This window comes from Cyprinodon variegatus, unplaced genomic scaffold (assembly GCF_000732505.1).
Source record: "Cyprinodon variegatus isolate N-32 unplaced genomic scaffold, C_variegatus-1.0 Scaffold536, whole genome shotgun sequence".
In the NCBI taxonomy this organism is placed as follows: Eukaryota; Metazoa; Chordata; class Actinopteri; order Cyprinodontiformes; family Cyprinodontidae; genus Cyprinodon; species Cyprinodon variegatus.
This window is the reverse complement of record NW_015150989.1, coordinates 195,796-218,671: the sequence shown is the minus strand read 5'-3', so window position 1 is coordinate 218,671 and position 22,876 is coordinate 195,796. Positions and strand designations below refer to the sequence as shown.

The window sequence follows — 22,876 nt, the reverse complement described above, 5'->3', positions numbered from 1 at the left end:
GAGCAAATCATCATATTGGCCCCTGTTTATCAATGTTTTATCCTATTTGGAAGTAAGGTTTTTTATTAGCCCTTTAAAAGAGATTAATGTCTATGGGCCTCTACATGTGGAGGCAAGGTGGTTGGTACTGAGTTAATGAAGTGACCAAAAGCTGACTCTGCAATGCTTTACATACCTATTTCTGATTTCCTTGGTGCTTTCACATTGCTGTACCAATTAAATTCTCACAGTTATGGGCCAAAACATTAGTTAGACATAATCCCAGTCTGATCAGCTCATTAGGCGATAAAGCCTTTAGCTAGTTCATCGGTATAATTAACAACCAAAAAACCTATAAAGCATGTAACTATAAACTTTTCTTGAATACCAGGTGTTTGTTTTTTTCATAGTTACACACCTGATCTGTGTTGCTCTTGGTAGTATTTAAGCCAGTATGATCTGTTTCCTTAATTCGGAGTTATCTGCTTTTTAAGTATCCCTGTTCTTGAGTTTCCTCTCTGAGTAAGTTAAGCATCTTAGCTTTTTTAAACTGCTTTCATTCAAAATGTGTCTACAGATATTTTTGTTGTCGATTTAGTGCTGCACAGACTAATGCCCTCACAACATTCTCTGATGATGCTGTAAAGCCGATACAAAATTTGAAGGTTTAATCCATTTTTGGCAGGATTGGGGAGCGCTGACAAGTCTCAGCTGATCAGGCAGAATGATACAGGAAGCAACTTGACAAAAATAACAGTGATATGGATGTTGTCCTGCTTGATAACATATCCAATTGTATTTGAGTAGCCTCTGGGTGCAGTTGTTAGCTTTTGTGGCACTTGATCAAGCAGATGGGGAGTTCATTTGATATTTTGCTATTAACTAATAGAAACCTAACTTAGTCTAAGTGAGAATTGGAGAGAGTTGTTTTGGTGCAAAAAGGTCACACATCTGAATTATTGGGGCTCGAGAGAGTGGACTGATTGAAACCGTAACATCTAGAACACAGATCAACAAATTCTGCTGTCACAAACATCAGGCCAAAGACAGACGTCAGTGTTGGGACTCCTCTGTTCTAAATTTTTTGATGTGTAATAGAGGTGGATTCATAGTTTCATATGTTATGAGCTTAATATGCTGCTAATGCATTTTTTTCTCTTTTCTGTGACTCAAAGAGAGATATTGCCTTGTTTCTTTATTTGTGTGCATCATAGACCCCTAATAACCCAAAACAAGCCTGAACTTGTTAACACTGAATCATCAGTCCTTATTATCTTTGTTTTCAGATGGTTTTTCTTACAACTGTAGGGATTTTATTTATATAATCTGTAAGAGGGTTGACCAGTTACATCTTTCCTAAACCCTTCAAAGAAATGTCTCTGTCAGTTTACCAGTGCTACTGGACTAGTTTTATTATATGGCTTTGATAAAGAACCATACCTAAACTTGGCCCAGTACAGACCATTAAAGCTGAAAACTGCAAACTCAGAGAGCTTTCTAATTTATGAAAGGTTCTGCAACAAAAATCTTCTTCCGGTGCCTCCTAACAGCCTTTGCTCCCTGCTGAACCAGTTAAGGAGTGGGAGTGAAGCAATAACATGATGCCATGAAGATCGTCTGTCCCAGGTGGTGATGACACTCATTCGGAAACACATGCATCTACCATGTGCCACACGGCACCACATGTTTGCACAGGCTTTTAGAACTGGCAGAGTCAGACATAATTGCTTTATATTTTTTGCACCTTACAAAGCTGTTTGTAAACTGTCTGTGACGTATGTGCAGATTTTAGGCAAGATTTCTGTTGATAAGTTACTTGTTCTGCTTGGAAACCACAAATTGGGGACATACACATACTAAATTTTGTTCACATTAAAATGTATCAAATATCTTATAAAGTGAATTCAACAGTTGCATGTAGGCTTTCCAAAAAAAAAGTCTTTTGTCTCATCTTTAGGATATGCTGTATGACAATATTATTAAATAGGAAAGATCTGCTCATTGTTTTAATGGGCACAAAGGTAAAAGGAACAGACACGAACACAGATAAAATTGTTGAAAAGATGAAAATGGAATACGGCTCTAAGAGGTCTTGTGGCTGAATGTAATTCATTCAGCTTCAGCTCTGTGGAAATAGGACACAAATGTTGTTATTTTGCAACGGATACTCAGGCTTCCCATCAAATATTTGTTGTAGTGTAATGATATCAGGTGTGACAAATGCTCCCCTCCATGTGACAAAATGAGGTCACAAATTAATATTTACAGTTTTAGTTTACACTCTAAAGACAGCAACATAATGGATGGATTAATATTTTATTATGCCAACATTTTACAGATTTTAGCAGTAAATAAATCTGATTTAAACCCTTACAGATTTTTTTTTCCAGTTTGCTGTTTTCACACAAAGATAATATTCATAAACTAGGTTTGAATATAGAACAAAGAAAAACTAAGTAAATACCAATGTCTTATCAAATAATACGTAGATTTATTAAAGAGCTGCCTACCCAGCATTTACCCTATGTAAAAATATTATAGCAAAATTGATAATCTTTATTTTTTGTTGCTGTTGGAAGTTTTATAAAACATGTCTTCTGGTTTAACCAATCAGACCTCTAGGTCTTACTCAAGGACCCAGAAAGACAGTTTGCATTCTTATAATGCAATGCCCCGCTTTAACCATTTGGTGACATTTATTTACAAGACACTTGCTCACTTATATCTCTAGGACAATTTCTAAGGCTTTGAACTAAAGCCATTTTCCATATATGGAGAGTAGCTTGACCAACTGAAATTGCAAGGAGAGAGTTGCAAGGCTCATGTAGGGTATCATTAAAATGCTTTGGTATGGCGTTACACAAATATTAGTGGGCATATTTTACAATAATGTACAAGACTCAATGCCCAATCTTGAATTCTGTTAGGTGTAGGTGGCCATGAAAGTGACCATTAAACAACAATTATTGCAATATAATCAGACATTATCTGACATTGACATTTTTTCACCCTTTGAAAACAATATTAGGTAAATTTAACCAGAGTATGTAATCTGTACCACTACTAGAAATAAACAGCAGCATTACTAACAGAGCAAGAGCTGTTTGCAAAAATAGATGTTCATACTGATCCTATCCTGCCTTGTGTTTCAGAAGAGTTCAGAAATATGCTGCTTTTAGGAATAATACTTCTCTCTACACCTTTCTACGGCTCTACTACTGAAGCACTGCATGGAAGGCCAATTCAGCTTTCTGTGGTTTTTGTGGACATGTTGAGAAATTTGACGCCATGAACATTGCCACATAGAGATTCCATATGTAATAAACTTCAGCAGCCCCTCTTCTAAATAATATCTGCTAAATTTCATGCTACTCTTTGCCGATACTTTGTCTGGATTAATAATTATTCAATCCTCCCTTCATAAGCTGCATGCTTGAAATAACATCAAGACGATTGCAATAAATGATTCATTCATCCCATAGCATTCTGTTCATTTAACACATGTTATGCCAGTACAGTTACCCTACACCAAGCTGGGGGACATAAGAAGGGATATTCATACTTCAGTGACCTTACATGGCTAGTCTTTCACAAGACAGGCTTTATTTGTTCACCTTTAGAACCATGTAAAATGTGTTTTGATACATGCCAGCACATGGTGAGATGAAAAAAAAAGTGACAGCAGCTTTAGTTATACGCAGACTTTCAATATGATGCATTTCTTTTCCTGTCAAGAATGCAGCCAGTGACTCATTTGTAGTGTTTCTTTTGTTGTCAGAGCATCACGGTAACAAGCTGAGCTGCTAAAATAAGAAACAATAATGGCTGATCAAAGAAAAACTGAGGTTTCTTCATTCCTACGTCATTGTGCATGCTATTGTGGAGTGTTGCTAATTTATTCCTTCCTAATTAATACTGAGAGTCTTGGTAGGTAAAGTAGTGGGTCTCTAAGCCAGATAGATGAAAACCCCTGTCCCTTCTCTGTTTCTGATTTGCTCTGACTTGGACAATCTTTCATGAATATGAGCAGTAGAAAAGAAAAGACATATAAAATGTTTCAGGTTGAGTGGAGATTTGAAGAGGACCCAAATGCAGAGACGGAAGGAGGCAGAGATCAATTTTGCTGATTTAATGTACATCAAAGACAACAGAAGGTAAAGTCAACAAATAATATACAGCAAACCAAAAACATGAGACCTCAGGGAAAAAACCACATGAGGAGCAAGGAATGACGAGGATCCATTAAAAAGTAATTGTGTATATGTCAAACAGAACAAAGACTGGGGTAATCAACTGATTGGGAGCAGGTGTGGACAGAAGAATCTAGAAGGGAGCTAGGGGGAGGAGACTGACACAAGAGGGCAGCAGAGGGTAAACAAGAAATACATAAGAACTCAAATACAAACAAAAACAACACAAAATTTAAATGAAATCAATGAAAACTCAAACAGAAAACTTAAAAAGAACAAAAAAAAAAAAAGTGCAAAACCATGACAAAATATAAGGTGCATCTCTGGTGACATTATTTCTAATCATAACAGATCAGGAGAGCCCATGAAAAATGTTTAAGTCCATTAATGCCTGCTTTTATTTGTTTTTTACTCTTGGTATGTGAAATTAAACCAACACAACAAAAGTAATCTAGTTAGCTCTTCGAACCCTATTAACAAAAATGTCTTTTAAAATTAAAGAATATCAGGAATTCGTACCCCATAATAGTGTAGATAGTTTTATCCTCTTTAGCTGAAGTTTCTTCACTGATATGCTTCTTGTAGCAATCAATCTGTCTGTGAGATCAGGCTGGGCAATGTCTGCCTCACTGTTTACTTACAGCAGCGGGGTAATTTAAGGTGGTTTTTTTTGCATTTACAGCTTATTTTCTGTCAATCTACAGCATCTCAACACCTCATGTTGAACTCAGGCTGTCAGCTTCATGCAATACTGTTCCTCATCACTTCTTCCGTGTTTGTGTGAACAAACTTGACAATCAATGCTGACGATGATTCTTTTTGAAGTTTTAAGTAAAACTCTATACAGTACCACTGCATAGGCCTTATGGTTTGAACATTTTAGGTCACATCGGCAGATGTAAAGGTACAGTATATAGATTTGCATTCATCTAAATGTGTCTTACTAGCTGCTTGTAAAACTAGCATAAATGGTGCTCCACATTGTCATGCAAAGCAGTAGACATGTTGCAAGATCCCAGATATACAAATTATAAACAGATTATTATTAGCTTCTTAACTGATATATGAGAGTTGGGATAATTCATATAAAATTATACTCTTTTTGATTTTTAACAGTAGTTTAAAAAGTATATGTATCAAATTAATCTTACGTTTCTTTTCCAAGGACTTTGAGGATGAGCCATCTCCTGTCATGCTGATCCAAAAATACACCTCTGGGTATATCATCTGTAATAATTGGAGATGGTGGCAGCTTGCTTGAGCCTGTGTTTTCACTCATCTCTGACGTTAATAATAGTGAAGACTTCAGCACAGTGAGGGCTGGGAAAGGATCCAGGAGTGACGCCCTTGGAGGAAGGCACCTCTCATCCCAGCTGTGCTAACACAGTAATCTAGCTCTTTTGAGGTTGAAATTCATAAAAAAAAGAAGCAAAATACAGTTTCAATGGCTTAATCACATGTTTTCTGGTATGTTTCCAAGCAAGCTGTGAGTGTTGCTGCTTCTGAGCTATTAGTCATGGTGCACAATTTCTAAAGACTCATCAGAACCACATACACATTGCTAGGGGGATGAGGTAGACATCTTAATTAGAAGATTTTGACCTCGAATGATTAGTCCTCATTGATGGGAAAGAAGTTGTTTTCTTACCAGAATACGGGTTAAAATGAATTATTATTATTCAATGCTAACTCTAATATACCATGGTTGGTGAAATTTTGTTCTGAGGGTTGCACCGTATGGTGTGTTGCAATATCTAAAATGAGGCACATGGACCAGATACAAATATATTTATATATATGTATGACTTATTCTTTAGTGACGCCAAGAATAGATTGTAGCTTTCTGTCATCGATGTGTTGTCAATAGGAAATGGTTGCCACCATGTGTTGAGGAGGTGTTGCCTGCTTGCTTCTAAAAATGAGGAAACTGGGTTTCATGCTTTAACTGCATCACCACTTCATTTTTTTTTCACCCTAGAATCTCAGATAGGTTTCTGCTTTTTTAATTAGCCAGAGGATGTGAGAAGGAGGGTTCCAGCCAGGACACTCATCATGCAAAAACTGTGTGTGAGACATCAAAACGCTGATGATTTTACATCTAATGATTGTAGATTTTTTATATTACTCATAAAATGGTGCATAGTTGGAAAAAAAATGTCCACGATTTACTGTGTGTATTATATTCAATTCATATAGGCACCATTTAACGTAGGGGGAGGAACCTCACTCTGTTGATGTTTTGCCTTCAAAAGCTGTGAGGAAGAGCAGGGAAACTGTAGCCTCCATCCCTTAATAAAGCTCTACTGAAAACAAGCAGTGTTGACTTGTTTGCCTCCAAGTTCTAGTAGTATGAAAAAAAAGAAGAACAAACAAATATTCAAGTGCATTAGAGCACATTTTCAAGGCACACTTATGATCAACAAACACATATGCATTATTGTATTAAATTAATTACTGCATACAGGCTGTTTTTAAACGGAGGCCAGACTTCATTAAGGAGAACAAATTAGATTATCCTTAACAGCGTTAAACCTGATCCTCATGTCAGAGTGGGAAATATGTTTGTCCATGTTATTGATGAGCTATGCATTGGATTATCTTGAGCTGTGATAAGCTTGTGCCTGTTATTTAAAATGATATGGGCCGACAGGTTTTGGGAAGTATGTGTTATCAGTCATACATGGAGGACAGGAATTGTCTGAGGCCTGAAGAAGCAGAAATGATTCCCAACAAGGCAGAAAAGCAAACAGCAAGTTTAACTGAAGCATAATTTAGATAATTTTCAGCAAGTCAAATTGAACATTTTAACATCAGAAACTTTTTACAGGTGCCAAAGTAGCTTTGAGTGTCATTTTTGAATGGTTATGTATTCCTGCAACGGACAGAGTAAAGACAGATTATCCCAAATTTATATCTACCCCAGCAAATATCCATCAGTGAGACTACTTCTAATGTCAATCTGGATCATGATGTAGCTTTAGGAAAGATCTACTTTGGGAATATTGTGTGCTTTAATATTTAGTATTATGCTTCAGTCGTTCCAGTTTAATGTTATCTTTTGTATTCTTTGTTAATCTTGTACATTTGAATAGCTGTAATAATAATTTGGGGATAAATATTAATTCCTATCTGAACTTATAGCAATGGCTGAAATCTTAATCTGATCTTCTGTTGATCTCACCTCTGCTATACGCTACTAAAGACAGAACTGAAAAATATATAGATTTTTTTTTTTTTGCCATGTTTATATATTTTCTCAGTTTGAATAGATCTTTAAGTGAAGTTAAGTGCTGTAACTGCTTTGAAAAAAATCTGTTTTTATCTTATTCAATGTCCTTTTCTTTCTTATTCCATTTAACATAAATAATTTTTTAAAGTTTTGTCTTTTTCCCTGCAAGTTAGTTAATCCGTTTTTTGCTAGAATGTGTTTAATTTAGACGTTTTAAGATGCCTATCTTTTGAGAAAGATGTGTTTATTGTTTGAAGAAAGCAAGCAAAATCTAAAAGGATGAAGCACAGCTCAGAAGTTACCCCAAGGATCTGACAACAGTATTGATTTCCTCAGGCAGTGAAAAAGACATTTTGACTGATACTTGAGTTTAAACAATAACACCTAATATTCAGAAATAACAGTTTTTCAATTTCTTTAGGTTGATTAACTTTGTATTGACAGTAAAATGTAACTACATTTAATAGCATATTATAAAACAATTGCCAGTAAATGTTATTGAAAAAAATCATGTATTTATGGAGCAAAATTTATACTTTGCCTTTAAAAATGGTATTTCTGACATTTGTTTTCCTTACTTATCACTCAAAAGTCACTCTTAGATGATTGTTCAAACATTACCTTTTCAAATACATTTTCTTCTCCTCTGAAGGGGAAAAGTTATGTTGAAATAATTTTGGTATTTCATTTCAAACAACTATTTCCTTTAGAAGTAAAGGCCATAACCTTGTGAATCATCCAATGTTTGCTAGTTTTTCAAATCAAACATATTTCCATGTCTGAACCTTCGGGTAGTTTCTGTTTGTCCTCGTTAGTAATCACTTCCTTTGAAAAATTTTAAACATTTCTTTATACTCTGTTTTCCTGAGTACTTTTAAAGCTATATCTGTTCTACTGCTGGATACTGTTGATACGGCAAACTCCTTGTTTTTTTTTTTGTTTATTTTGCTTTGTTTTTGTTATTTTCTCTCAAAAATAGTTGTTTTCAGATCCAGATATTATAGGAGAACAAAGATAAATTCAATTATCAACTATTATGACAGTTTGATAGTGTATGGTGTTGTAACCACTTCAAGCTAAACCACAATGATTCACTTGCTTAAAACAGACTAAAGGGGAGACAATGTGTCAGAAAGGTCAAGTTATATTACCGGTAGTAACGAATGTCTCCGAATAAATCAAATGAATATGTTTAATTCTTTTCAACTCTAAGCAATTTAGAATGGAGCCCTATCCATCTGATCCCATTGGTTTGAATTCTGACTGTGTTGTTCTTATTTGCTAAGCTAAAAAATAGCTAAGAAACCCTCATTTAAATACATGGTGAACTTTAAAAAACATTACAAAACAGTGCCTGGTAGGTAGAGAGTAAAAGTAGTTCCATGACTAGACTATGCCATTCTAATAGTCCTAAGATTGTTTTGCTTTTAGATTTGACTGGCCACTAAAGCGTGATACCGCTGCTGTTGGTGAGATATATCATGTTAATTTCCTCTTTTGACTGCTGAGCTACGTTCTGTTGTGCTTTTCAGACTATCTTGGTCAGAACTAAGTTCTTTTTTCTGTGTTATCTTTAAGTTACTCTAACTGTCCAGAATCACTTTAAACATCGCTTCTACTCCTGCACTTTTCTACTGTGCACTTGCCACATTCACATGTTTTTTTTATTTCTGGTAGTAAGGTATAGCTAGTCAAGGCTAGCAATAACAGCATTGCCTCTCTCCCTCCCCTTGACTCTTTTCCGACTCTTTTTAAATCTTCTCTCCTCTTCTGCTCTCTGTGTTAGATGTTCAGTTATTCCTTTGCCTCCTTTAGAAATTATGGTATGTGTAATAAGTGTAGAATTTTTGTAGCTTTAGAATCGAGGGTGTAAGAGTCCGGAGTCTTTGAAAAAGAAGCTGATTAGTCAGTCACTTCATTTGGATTGGATTAAATCAAAGGCATAACTTTCTGAAGGAATTGTATGGACATGTCCCCAGCTATAATTTCCGCTTTCTTTCCCTTTCCGCTAATTTACTTTAGCCAAAGGTAACAGAGTTGGGTGCAGCTGTCTCTATTCAGAGCGTTTTGAGTCAGTGTTTTTTTTTTTTTTTTCCCTTCTCCCGCTGCTCTCGTGTACCGCATCTCATATAACATCATCAGATCTGTCGCTTTGAGACATCTGATTTGCAGTGGCATTTCACTGCGTACACAGTTGCTACGTGGTTGGAGGAGAGACACACAGCAGCACTCAGTGAATATTAACCGGCAGCTATTTCGATGTTTAAGTAAAAGTTAGGAGACAGGTTGGTTAAAAAAATTAGAGATCATACCACGGAAAAATCTGTTCATTAGTCATACAGAGCTTTTTCAGGTAAAAATGACAACAGATTGTAAATTCAAGTTAGTAATATAATGCAAGAAGCTTGAAGTTTGTTCTTCTTAACTAGTTAAAAAAAAGCTTGGCTTCTTAGAGGACCATGGCTCCCAGTTACCGGTTAAAATGTTTTCTTATTGAACAGACAGAATCAGACTGCAGAGCTTCTACATATCTTGAAATTTAGTTTTTGGTATTGTTATATTAATAAAGAGGTTCATAAATCTTTTTAAACAGGGCATAGAGAGAAAGAGAGCTGCAGACTTAAAGGTGAAACAGATTTACTGGGATATGCAACATGTAATAAAATCTCCAAGTTTACAAGAAAGTTTACAAAAAAATAATATGCTATGCTATATTTAAAATCAGCATATCCATATTTTTCTGGATGGATAGATGGAGGGAATGGAAATTGTATCTCTAGGGCTGCATGATATATTGATTTTGGCAAAGTTACAAACTTGGATTAAATTGAACTCAGATAATAACGTAAAAAAATCTTTTTGTTATTTTTAGGTTTGTAGAATTTCCTGCTTTCATTTGCTGTATATTGCAAAAATAAGAAATATCTTGTACAGGGGTGATGCTGAAAAACTAGTCCATGCATTTGTTACTTCAGAGCTTGACTATCTCTATTCACCCAGTATTTATTTGTTCAATTCTTAGTTCTATAACGTTATCCTCTCTCAGCTACATCTGGTCTGTTCCTGTTTGGCTGTGACACCAGAGAAATATCAGCTGTGCTGCTTGCATCAACACCATTGTTTTGTAGATGTTGGAGCTCGGCCTGTTTTTCAGTGCAGTCCTGTTTTTTCTAACTGTGACCAACTGTATGTGCTCTCTTTCATCCTCTAACATGGGAGCTGGCTTGGAGCTCTTCTGCCTGGCTGTGTCTTTCCTGGACGGGGCTGCCTGTCAAGGTGGTTAACGGTTAAGTTTTGTGTATTTGCTTCTTTTTCTATGTCTGCTTCTATCTCCTTAAACCCCAGTCGGCCTCTGCAGATGGCTGCTCACACTGGAGATTTTCTCTTGTTAAAAGGAAGAAACTGTCGCTACAAGCGTGCCTGGTGTAAGGGATTGCCGTTAAGACTATAAGTTGATGCAATTAACTGGTTTTCCGTATAATACTTTGAACCAGTCTGACTGTATGTTCTGGTTGACTTGTGTCTGTAAAGGGCCTTGAGGTGACATTTGTTGTAAATTAGTGCTATATAAATAAACTGAATTGAATTTAATATATCCATAACAACCAAATCACATTGATCAACGGCACTTATTCACTCATTTTTTAGAATCTCCAAAGGAGTAAAAATGAAAATTGAAAACAGAAAGTAAACTCATAAGGAAGCCTTTTGTAGTTGACTGGACAGCCCCTGTGAGTCCCTGTCAAGGAAATTATGGAACCACTAAACAAATGTTAAAACACTTTTCCAGAGATCCTGTTGTTTCATTTTTGGTGCCTAGATTTTATAAGCTCTATCCACACTTCCAAATCCACTCACCATTTGCAGATCAGAAAGCAACCAGGGGTGGAATATTTTATTCAAGAAAACACCAACATAACTTCAAGTGGGACCTGGATATAAATCCCAAACCTCCCAATTGCCCTTCTACTGAACCCCAACAGCTCAACAGGGTTCTGTTGGATGTTAGATGCTCTCTACAATATTTATTCACACTTCACAGTTAGAGGTGCTTGCCTTTTAGTACACTGAGGTCCACATTTTAGGATTTCCAGTTGGCCTCAATATTCTGTGTACAGTACATACAAGGACATCACATTAGACTCTGGAGCTCAGATCAATGTTTACCCAGCATTTGATGTAGCAGGTATCAGTATTCAAACAGCAGAAGTGAATAAAACACTGCAGCCTATATTCTGTACATGTCGGTCGCTGTTTATATAGATTTTAGTTGGCTTTCTTGGTAATTTTGGTACTTTTAGCAAAAGTCTACGAATCTGATTAAAAAATAAGGTCAAGACGATGTGCAAATATGATCCTGGAAGAGGTTTATCAATTTCTTCTTATGTTTAAATACATACCTATTCAGTATTTTATCTGTTTAAATTGCTGAAAACCTGTTGTGCTACAAATGAGCAAAGGTACAGAAATCCCTTTAGAAACTTTAACACTTAATTCCACCCTATTTAATATATTGCTGTCATGTCTTTTTCCCACCACCTCCTGAATTTACAGTTCCTGTAAATATCCTGTATATAATAAAATTCTGTGGTGCAAAAAAGAGGAATGCAGAAGATATGATGCATAAAGGCACTGCTATATGAGGGGAGAGCAGGAGCACGTGTTTAAACAGAGGAGTAGTTGGAATAAAGATGAACTCAAATGAAAGGAAGCTCTCAGGAGTTCAAATCAGAAAACAAAAAGAGGGAAAAGGAGAAGTATGCTGCTGCGGTGAAAGTTAACCTCTTTAAGTGGCTCAAAGGCGGCAGGTAAATTAAGTATAGTAGTCTGAGCTTCTGTGTGGAGGCTTTTACATATAATACTACAAAACACCACGCTACTGTTTTGCTCAAACTGTTTTCTCATCGGTATTTAGTGTATAAATGATCATGCAAAGAATAGGAGGAAAATTGTTTATTTTATTTATTTAGAGTAATTATCAAATTAACTAAATCATTAAAAAGGTTATATTTACAACATGGGAGACATTGATGAATTACAGGGTACAAAAATCTGTCCTTAAGTCTGCAGATTGATTTTCTGAAACAAAAATAGAATAATGTATAATGTAATAATGTATGTATATATATTTTATTCCAGATTCCTTTCTTTTTTAAACCATTGACACTTAAAGATGTTAGAACCATAAAATAATAGATGTTATAACCGTACGATAACCATTTTGAAATAACTATAAAGATAGATTTTATTTTGTTATTTAATTTAATATTCAAATAATACAGAGGAAACTTTAATCATATATATTTTTTTATTAGAAGGATTCTTTTAGTAAACTTTGAGTATAATTTACATACGGTATACCAAGGCAGACCCAAGTGTCTTCTTTTTAGAGGTCAAAATGTGCTCTCCCTAATTCTGACATGAAACTAGTGCTGTTGTGATGAAGCAGATACAGTATGTCTAATTAGATGTAGCTTCTAATCATTTAAAATCATAATTTGAATTAAATGTATATGTTGTTATTCTGCTTTACTTTTGAAACCTAACAAGTTCCACATTTCATTGGTTTTTGTCTGTGTTACGGCGATGCATTATTAAAACAAGTAAGCCTAGAAATGTGTCTGAAATGTGATTGTGTCTGAAATATAGTTGGGACTGAACTGCATATCATGATGTATGCTTAAGTATTTTTAGGCTGCTTCATTTCATCATTCTGGTACTGACCAGAATGTATTACGGCTGCTAGTCTTGTTCATGTCATTCAGGAGCAATGAAGGAGAAGGAGAGAAAGAAGGTAAAAAGAGTGATAAACAAGGAAGGGTAACAGGTTGGTCCAATACTAGCTGGAAGTGTAAGAACAGCCATTTGATACCAAGTGATTCCTCAATATCTGTTATTTTTTTGGCAAGATGTGTAATTTATTTAAACCTATTTAAAGGTATAGTGGGGGATGTCCTTTTTACGGGTGCATCATCAAAATAAGTGGTCCCCCTAATTGTCAATCATTCTGGGGATATGTTTACGTAAGGCCGTCCTACGTGCTCGTCTCTATTTTCACTTACTGTTGGTGAGTTTGACATCGTAGAAAAATTGCAAATCTTCTTTTGGAAAGTAAGCTTATATGACTGATGCAAACAGCAACTTTTAAACACGGCATGCATGAGGAGAAATGGGCTAGTGCACACGTTGCACACATTTATTAGGCGTTCCCTCCCAGGAGCTGGTACAAGGTTGTGCATGTGAATTTTTTATTTTTTTTTTTTACGTGGAGAGAGTGGGTCTTTTTAAAGACTCGCAAAATTCCTCCACTATACCTTCAATAATTTTTGCTTAGCAATATTGATTAAAGAACACAGACAGAAACATGCAAGTCTGGTAGCAGGATGTGTCTACATACCCCTCACAAAAAGTATGTAGCAGCGCCTCGAATAAAGTTGTATAAACATAAACATTGATTGGCCCCTCCAAATGGAACTGTTGCTAATATTGTGAGTCAAAAGCTGATCACCTTATTGTAGTTTGTAATTGGTTGAAAGTGTTTATTTCAGATTTGTTGTGAAAATGTCTTATATAGAAATATAACAAATACTCAAGCTTGAGAGAGAAATTTGGACCTCTCACAGTGAATGTCATAAAATTTCCCTTAATTTCAAATCCAAAAGATTTAAGAAAAAAATAAAATCTCTGCCATTCTGCAGCTTTAGGATGTGTCACACTGGGTTTTTCTGCTGATTCAGTCAAAAGCAAAAACAAAATTTTTATGCAATTGCTTTTAAGAAAGCACTATCTTTACGTTTCAGGACGATAGCTCTTGAGGTTTGACACCTGTTTGACATCTGTGGCATCACAGTTATTGTGCATAACTACCTTATGACTAAACAAACTCCATACCGATATTATGGATGTTTAATTAGATAGGGTGCTGCAAATATTTATTTTGTTTGTTTTTTGCTTTTTGTTTTTACATAGAGAAGAAGAAAAAAACTGTCATGAGACAAAAAGAAAATCCCACTAAGACAGAGTACCCTGAATGAAAACTAGGGAGACTGAAGAGGCATATTCATGTGATTTGGTCAAACAACAGAGGGTCACAGAAGTGTTGTACAGTTTGGTTGAAACCTGTTATTCACTACAATGTTGGTTTAGCAGTACATACAAATAAACGAGACAAAAGCAGTTCCTTTATTATCCATTGACAACAATCTATTTGTAGTTTATTATTTATTTTGTCAACCAGAAGAAAGTATGAAGGCAAAGGAAATGATATATATGCTAAAGCTAGTTCACCTCTCCCAACTGAAAGATTAATGTTTCTAACTTAGTTCAAAAAATTGTTTGCAGGTTTATGCACATTCAATAAGGATTATTCATGATTATTTTACCAAAACAACCTTAAGAAAAATGTTTTTTATAGTATTAGAGCAACCATTAATTAACTGGGTGAATTATTTGACAGAAAAAACAGAATTAGTTAATTCCTGTATCTGTTATGTGCAAGTGACAGAGAGCATGCAAACACTGGCTGAGGAAGCAGCCAGAAGGGTCTATACTACGAAGTGGGATTAACGGCTTAGCCAGCTCTGTTGGGCTAAAAGTGAAGGTTTTCAGCACCCTAAAGTTGGCTCCATTTAAGCCCAGTAACATACCCTGAACTCATCACCTGCCTAGGGAACAGTTTATGCTCCGAGTATCAGATCACGTAAAATAGTGCAAACAATCCCAGATGCACTGATCTAACAGCATTTATTATTCAGTACAACTTAACTTGTTTTTATCATTATTTTCTACATTTAAACCAGTTTATCCAAAGTTATGCAGAACACACCATACATTTTTTAGCAAAGAGAAATTCATAATCTGTCAATATAGCCAATAATAATGGCTCAAGGCATAATTTCCTTTTAGGGATTATACAGTCTTCTCTTACAGCTGTAGAGAACATATAAGTTATTTTAATTTATTTAAGATCCAAGGGGAAAATTATAGAATCATATTCTTGCAATCCTATTTTAACAAGATAAATAAGTTAAAATTCCACCATTATTGATCAAGTGAATTATTCTCAGAAGGTATTTAAAAAATGTAATTCTATGTATGTAATTGAATTCTGATTTAAAGCAGCAATCCCAATAAAATCTAAGTATAAATCAAAACAAAAAAATGGGATTAGCTTGTTTTGTTAGTGGTAATCGCCCTATTTACATCTTAACCTTCTTCTCAATGATGAATGAAAATGAAAGAATTAATTAAAAGGAAATTATTTCAGGATGCTATGACAAACAACAATGTATAAATTAACCAATCCACCAATCAATAAAAAAAAGAAAAATGTTTGTTCATCCACACACCTATAAATTTTTTTACTATTATCTGTTTTCCTCTGGTTTATACTGTATGGTAATACTTTCTGACAATATTTCAAGGGTGTGAATACTTTGCGAGGTATTGCATGTTGGGTTCTGCTGGGCTAAAAACAGCAGGATTTAAATACCCCTAACAATGTAGTTAGAGCTAATTAGTTCCTATTGTACATAATCAGCAAAGTTAATTAGTTGTTAATCAATACACAGAGAGGACGATAATAGAAAAATTAAACACTGTTTACTTAAAATAGCAGTGCAGTGAAAACATGGGATTTTAGAGGCATTTAAGCTTCTTTTTAACAACGGCTCTAAAGTATGTTTCTATTTGTTTTTTTAATTGTTAAGTGTAATAATGATCTGGCAATGCAAAATTACATTTGAAACCCTGCTTCTTTGGGGCTTGCTCACTAACAGATGATTGGCACATAAATGCTCTGACAACAAGCTTTGAGTGAAGCTCTTTTGTTTAGAATTCCTCTGTGTCTAATTGTGTCCAGCCAAAATATACTTGGATGAAAGGCTCAAATCCCCAGAACTTTTCAACACTTGCATGCCACCACGGACACCATTAGCTGTCAATTGCTGTAACTAATTTGCCAACTTCATTTCATGCATCATGCTAAATTATGAAGCCACATTGGTAATAACCATTATTCGCTGTAATGACCATGAGAATAGCTGCTGTGGAAGTTGAGAGGGGGGGGATTGTTGTTAATTTCCCATTTGGCAAAGGGTAGTATCTATGCTTCTTCAATATGGGAGGAGAGGCATCTATGGGTGGTGTGAGTCACTATTGGATGCAAGTCAACTACTGTACAGCCAGGTTTGTACTGCAGTCATGAAGGAGATAAATGACTTCTGCCATGGCCATATGGTTTCTGCAAGTGTGTTTTTGAATGGGAAAAATTACTACACTAGATGATTAGATTTGATCTAACTGTACTTGTCCATTTTATTGAGCAACACAAGAATAACAATCAGGTTAATGGCAAGACTTAAAAACATTAAAAACTATTTAGGAGGTGCTCGGACAAGTTCTTGTGTTTTTAGGTAGATGTCATCATGGGATGTACAACTATGGAGCTGATCATCTTGCGTTAGTAAATGCTAGGTCTGAAACAATTAATTGGATTAACGGTGATTAATAAATTATTGAAATAATCTTCAACTATTTTAGTAATCAATTAATCGTTAATTGGACACTAGACACTGGAGACTGTATAATTTGCTTTTTGCTGTCAGAGCAACCCACTTAGAGCTCTAATTATATCAAAATTGTAAAAAAAAAAAAGCAGGGGTGGGACTCAATAAATTTTTTTTATTGCATTAATCACATGGCTGTGAAATAAATGAATTGTAATTAATCACATTTTAACCACATATGAATGCCTGACTTGGAATAAGCAAGAAGTAACTTTTTCCACATGGATTTTGACCTACGCTTAATCAACAAAATATATATATATATTTTTTAAACAAAGATCAACACGCCATTGCAAATTTTAAGTTCAGCATATTTAGGAAAGTCAGGTAGCTCTATAGGTATAGGTAGATCTTATGTAAACTATAACACTGCTTTTTTAAATGCAAAAACACAATTACTTCCAGCAAGGCAAATTGTGATGGTCCTCTGTAAAATGTAAGCAACACATGGCATGTGCTGGAATGTGAGCTGTCTCATCGTCTGTTCCGACTGTGGTGACGTTCTGTGTGATTTCCCAGACCTCTGTCACAGAATCATAATCTTCTGCCGTATTTTCAGCAAAGTGCCTGGTGGTGATCTTCTGGATGGTTAAGGCAAACGAGTGAAGGCCACTTGTTGTCAATAAAGTGTGCCGTCACATCGAGGTCATTTGTGTTGCTGACTGAGGTCCAGTGATCCCCAGTAATAGCAACGCATTCAGCTTTCTCCAACAAATTCTCTTTCTCACCCTTTTCACTGTCGTAGGGCTGCTAGACCCTCTTTGTCACCGTTTTTCTGCATGGCAGCTCATACTCATACTTTCACCCAAATAAATATTTTGGGTGAAATCCCAAACGACATCCAGGAGGTCATGCCATTCTCTACTGTTCTAATGCAGAAAGACATATCTATGTTATGGTGTGCGATTAAAATGCGTTAATTTTTTTAATGCGTTAATATTTGTGTGATCAATTAATCAAAATGAACGTGTTAATGTCCCAGCCCAAAAAAATTATATATAAACATTTTGGATTTAAGATAAAAAAACATTTTTTATCTGTCAATATAGTCTATCCAGAACCCCTCAAGTGGAAAAATGTTAGTTTCACCTGTTTTAATTTCGTAAAAAGTATTCTTTAAGGATGCCATTAAAGGGGGGTTGGGGGGACTGCTAAGCCTTGTCCCTCTTCCTATCACCTCCTCCTTCCCCCAAGTGAGGAGTTATGCAGCTTGATGGCTTTAGGAACAAAGGGGTTCAGCAGTCCGTTGGTTCCACATTTGTGGAGGAGCAGTCTTTGTCTCCCACGCAGAGATTACGTCACTCTGACTTCCCATTTCCAAGTTTTGAGGTAAATAGAATGCACCATTATGCTTGAACACTGGGCTATGATGAAGACATGCACCAACTTTAAGGCCTGATGTAAAGTTTATCTGTTAAAAGAGTTGAGTGTAGTTGCATATTAATGAGTACTAGGTTGGGCTGTATTTATGTAATCAAAGTCTGTGTGTAAATTAAAAATACCGTAGCTTTACTTGAGCTGAATGTAATCATCTTTGGGGATGAGAATAAATCATGCACACCCTCCTGTCCTTCCTATACAGCACATATGTGGGTTCTTCCAGGGTACTCCAGCTTCTACGGTCTTTCTAATATGACCTTAGGAGTTATTGTGCACACGTGGTTGTCTGTCCTGTTTTTTTTGCTCTGCTCCCTTTTCTGCACTCGTGACATTTTCATGTTTCATGTTTCCTACCTTAAAACCTATATATTCATGTAATCTGTTTAGGATTTTCAAAACAAAAACCAAATCCAAACCAGCTTCATATGAAATATATTGATCATGGAAAACTATTCAAAATGTCTACTTTGCTGTCATCTTTCAATTAGCATTGCAAATGTAATTTCAGTTCCTCAGTACAAGCAGTGAGACCATGAGGATGCACCTGTATTTTAATATGCAGTGGGATTGAGCCAGAATTGACTAAGTGCTAGGAAGGAATCCTAAATGAAACAGCAGCAGAAGGTCCACCTGAGGTGGGGTAATTTGATTTATTTCTTATTATTTTCCCATCTCCTGGTGTTACTGTGGTTTTCTCTTTTAAAATGGAAAATGTGATAAATATTGATGTCCTTTGCAGGGAATGCAGCCATCTAGGCACGAGATGCACGTCTTAGGCAATCTATAGCGGTTTCTTCCTTCCTTCAGAGGGATCATGGGTGTACATATATGTAAACTGACCCCAGCTGCCAAAAAGCCTGGGCTTTTAAAGATGTTTGGCTATATAAAAAAGTCCCACTGAGCTGTATTGTAATACATCAAATCACAAACACACACCTTCCCTTTCCTTAGTCACTTCACTTGTCAGTCTGCCATTTCAAAACTATTGATTCCTTTGATCTCTTGCTTCCATTACTGCTCTTGGAAACCAAAAACTCAAATTTCTTTCATTTTACCAGAAAAGAAGTAATGACGGGAACCAGAAAGGACATGAATAGACTAACAAAAACAAATAAAGCTAAAGGGAAAGATGATCCAACTGAAAAATATTTCTATAAACTTTGTCAAGCTTGAAAGATGAAAAGAAGAGGGAAGAAAATAACAATAAAGTTTCAAAAACATTTTAAAAAAATATAAAAAAATAATAAAATTGCTAGTAGGGATGGATTTGTATGATATATTCAACCTGTTTTCTAAGAAATTAGTAATATTTTCAATCTTGCATCCCACTGCTATCCTCATTGCTCCTCCAAAAATGGCTGCCAGAACAGGAAGCAAGAATCACATAAATCAACTCCAGCCCAACTTTGTTGCATCAAACACATACAGTGTGCAAAAATAACCCATCTATAGTTTAATACAGATGGAAATAGCACCCACACCTTGGCTCGTTTAGTTCTGCACGCCCACCTATCTGAATCAATGTACTCATTATGACAAAGCAGCTCCCCCGCCAGTGCCCACGAAGCTGAAACTGCTCCAAGTTGCAGAGGTAGCTCTTTGCAAATTTGTCTGGAATAAAAGCTGAAAATACCAGCAGATCAATATACAAAGCTCCGAACCTCTGATAGCAAGACCAACACTCTGGGTGTTGGAGGACAGTTATGTCTCCATGCTCTTTGCCTGACTCTTCTCACTAAGCAAAGGCAGCCAGAAGTACAGCTCCTTCCCCTATGTTTCCAACTTGAAATGGCCAGCTCAGCTCGGTTTGACTGCTCCCCCTCAATTTAAAGTGTGATATGTGTTTACCTGTCAGTTTGTGATGACAAGTGAATTGGGTAGGAGGTGCAAGAGAAGCAGGCAGAGAGAAGAGATAGCCTTACCCAAAGCTGTAACGAAGGAAATCCAGAGATTGGTTCTTTCCATTCACAGCGGCTGCTCATTAAATCCAATATGCTGGAGGAAGGTTTGAAGATAGAGGCTGCCCCAGGAGGAGCAAAATGAGATTCCCTAATATAGCGATGTTGCAGCAGTGTTAAGAAAAGTGGCAAGAATGCATAAGGATAGGGATCTGATATCCAGTCCACTGTCGTTTCCCGTCAGCAACGAAGCCACACGTGCACACACTGTGACACATGCGATTCGTGCAGAGAACATGCAGGGAGGGTGTATCCAGGCTGAAGGATTGAGGGGGAGAAGGAAAGGAGGGATAGAGACCGGCAGGGAAAAAAGAGACACAGAGGAGAAAGCAGCTGATCAGGAGAACAGCAAGGTGGAGGGAGGAGAAGGAGGAGTCGCAGCATGTGATGAGAGATAGGGAGAAGGGAGGGAGAGTCTCTCCTCCCTGTCTTATTTTTCTCTCCATCCTCATGGAAGTATGCAACCTGACAGGAGAAGCTGATTGATTTTTAATTCCATATCTCTAAGTAGAGGTCCTGTTTGTGATGTTATATCTAAATAAATGGACAAACAGGAGACCACCTGCAAGAGAAGTTGATAAGGGTTACTATGGATGGATGGATGGATGGATGGATGGATGGATGGATGGATGGATGGATGGATGGATGGATGGATGGATGGATGGATGGATGGATGGATCCAAACATTGGGAAATGTTTGACATCCTCAAACTACCATTTTCCTTCTTACTGTAAGTTAAGGGTCCCTCAGAAAAACAAAACAAAAACTTCTTCCCTCTATTCTCTGGTTGACACTGGTTCTTGCATCGGAACAATAGGAGACGAAAAAACATTACCAGAAAACAACCCTGGTTGAAGAGAATGTTTTGTTTCCCTGTAGAAATGTAGAATGGGTTGTATTTAAGCACAACCACCTCCGTGGAAACTACAAAAAAGGAAAAGAAACAAATTAAGATAGCAGGACAGATAGCCTGCTAAATTCTTAACATTTAAAATATAATGACCAATCCTGATTCAGATTGAAAAACATTTGAACGTGTTGAATTCCTTGAGCAGAATTAAATGTTTTCTAGTCTCTTTTATCTCCCAGTAATAAAATTAAATATATTATTAATATTTTTCTCCAATAAAAATATGCCTTTCAAGTTTATTTTCTTTCCAACCTGCCCGGTACATTGCAAATAATTTCCACTAACACATCCTTTTAAAAGTGCAACGGGCATCCCTTCGCTTTTATGACTCACTCCATATAAGTCCTACACTGATGATTCATGTTCTTAACCAGCATATAATTCGAGGCAGGAGTTAAGAGTATGGGTGGCATAAGCGGTCAGGACTCCCTGCTGTGATGAGCTTATAGACAGGATTAAGAATGTGTCGCAGTTAGATGGAAGGCTTGAGGGTAGAATGCTTAGGGTCTCTAAATGCTCAGAGAAGCCATGCATGTCAGTCAAATAGATTCAGAGGTTAAGGGTTTGGGTGACCTAACAGGATGAGTTTAATGCCAAAACCTGTCAGAAGCTGATTAACACACCGTGAAAAGATTTATTTTACCAGTAAAGGAAAAAACATAGGGTGGAAGGACGTGATCACATTAGTTTGTCTGTGACAAGCAGATTCCATGAAAATATTGAGAAAGTAAAACATATAAAGAGGTTATATCCAATTAAAGTTCAACTTACTGTTGCATCAATAAAACTTATTTTATTTTTACAGTTAACACACATCGTTAAAGCGATAGTTCGGTATTTTTGAAAATACCGAACTATCCCTTTAAGTGTAATAATAGATTAAGCTTTCAAGATCAGATGAGATTTCAGTTAAATGTGTGGGAGAACTAAAAATTATTTTCTTTGTTTTGTATAATGTAGTAGTTCGGCCGTTTACAAACGTGATTAAGCCAATTTCAAAGTCTCTACATTGAATATCTGAATATATATATGTTTTATATGTTTTTTTGTTATTATGTCGGAAGGAGCTGAAGGTGTTAATGATTTTACTCCAACTTTAGTCCTTGCAGATATTTTAAGAAGGATCTCTTGTTTGTACCTAAAAGATTCTGTTAGGCATATACATTCACCAGTAGCATACTGCTGATTAACTGTACAATATTAATTTATATTTATTCATATAATGCTCTTTGAAACAAATGCCAAAAATAAATGCCCAATAAAGAGCAGTTTATTGATTGAAACTCAATTCTATACACCCCAGTTCTACTCTAGTTATATAAAAATGCACTCAAGTTAAGTGTATTATGATTATTGGTAATTTAGCTATCAAATGATGGAAATCTATAAGTCCATTAAATCAGTGACTCTGCAGAAAACGCTTACACTCTTCATGCAAATCGTGAAAAAGAAAAAAAAAGATAATTTAGAGTGAGCAGCTATCTGCTGCATCCATCTAGGGTATTGAGCGACATACCATTATTTAGTATAAAGAAATAATTAGAATAAGTTATCTCTTACAGATGTTTATATGTTTATACATATATCTATACATATATATACACTATATTGCCAAAAGTATTTGCTCACCCATCCAAATTATTGGAATCAGGGGTTCCAATCA

At 36.0% G+C, this 22,876-nt stretch overlaps 1 protein-coding gene across 1 annotated transcript in view; it reads right to left on the bottom strand.

Moving 5' to 3' along the window:
- The window catches only part of LOC107095312 (leucine-rich repeat and immunoglobulin-like domain-containing nogo receptor-interacting protein 1), a 168,679-nt gene extending 148,119 nt beyond the window's left edge, over positions 1 to 20,560 (bottom strand). Inside the window, exon 1 of the mRNA XM_015391337.1 lies at positions 20,267 to 20,560. The gene's annotated coding sequence lies outside the window, so the exon portion shown is untranslated. The remainder of the gene's footprint in view (positions 1 to 20,266) is intronic.
- Between the last annotated feature and the right edge of the window lie 2,316 nt (positions 20,561 to 22,876).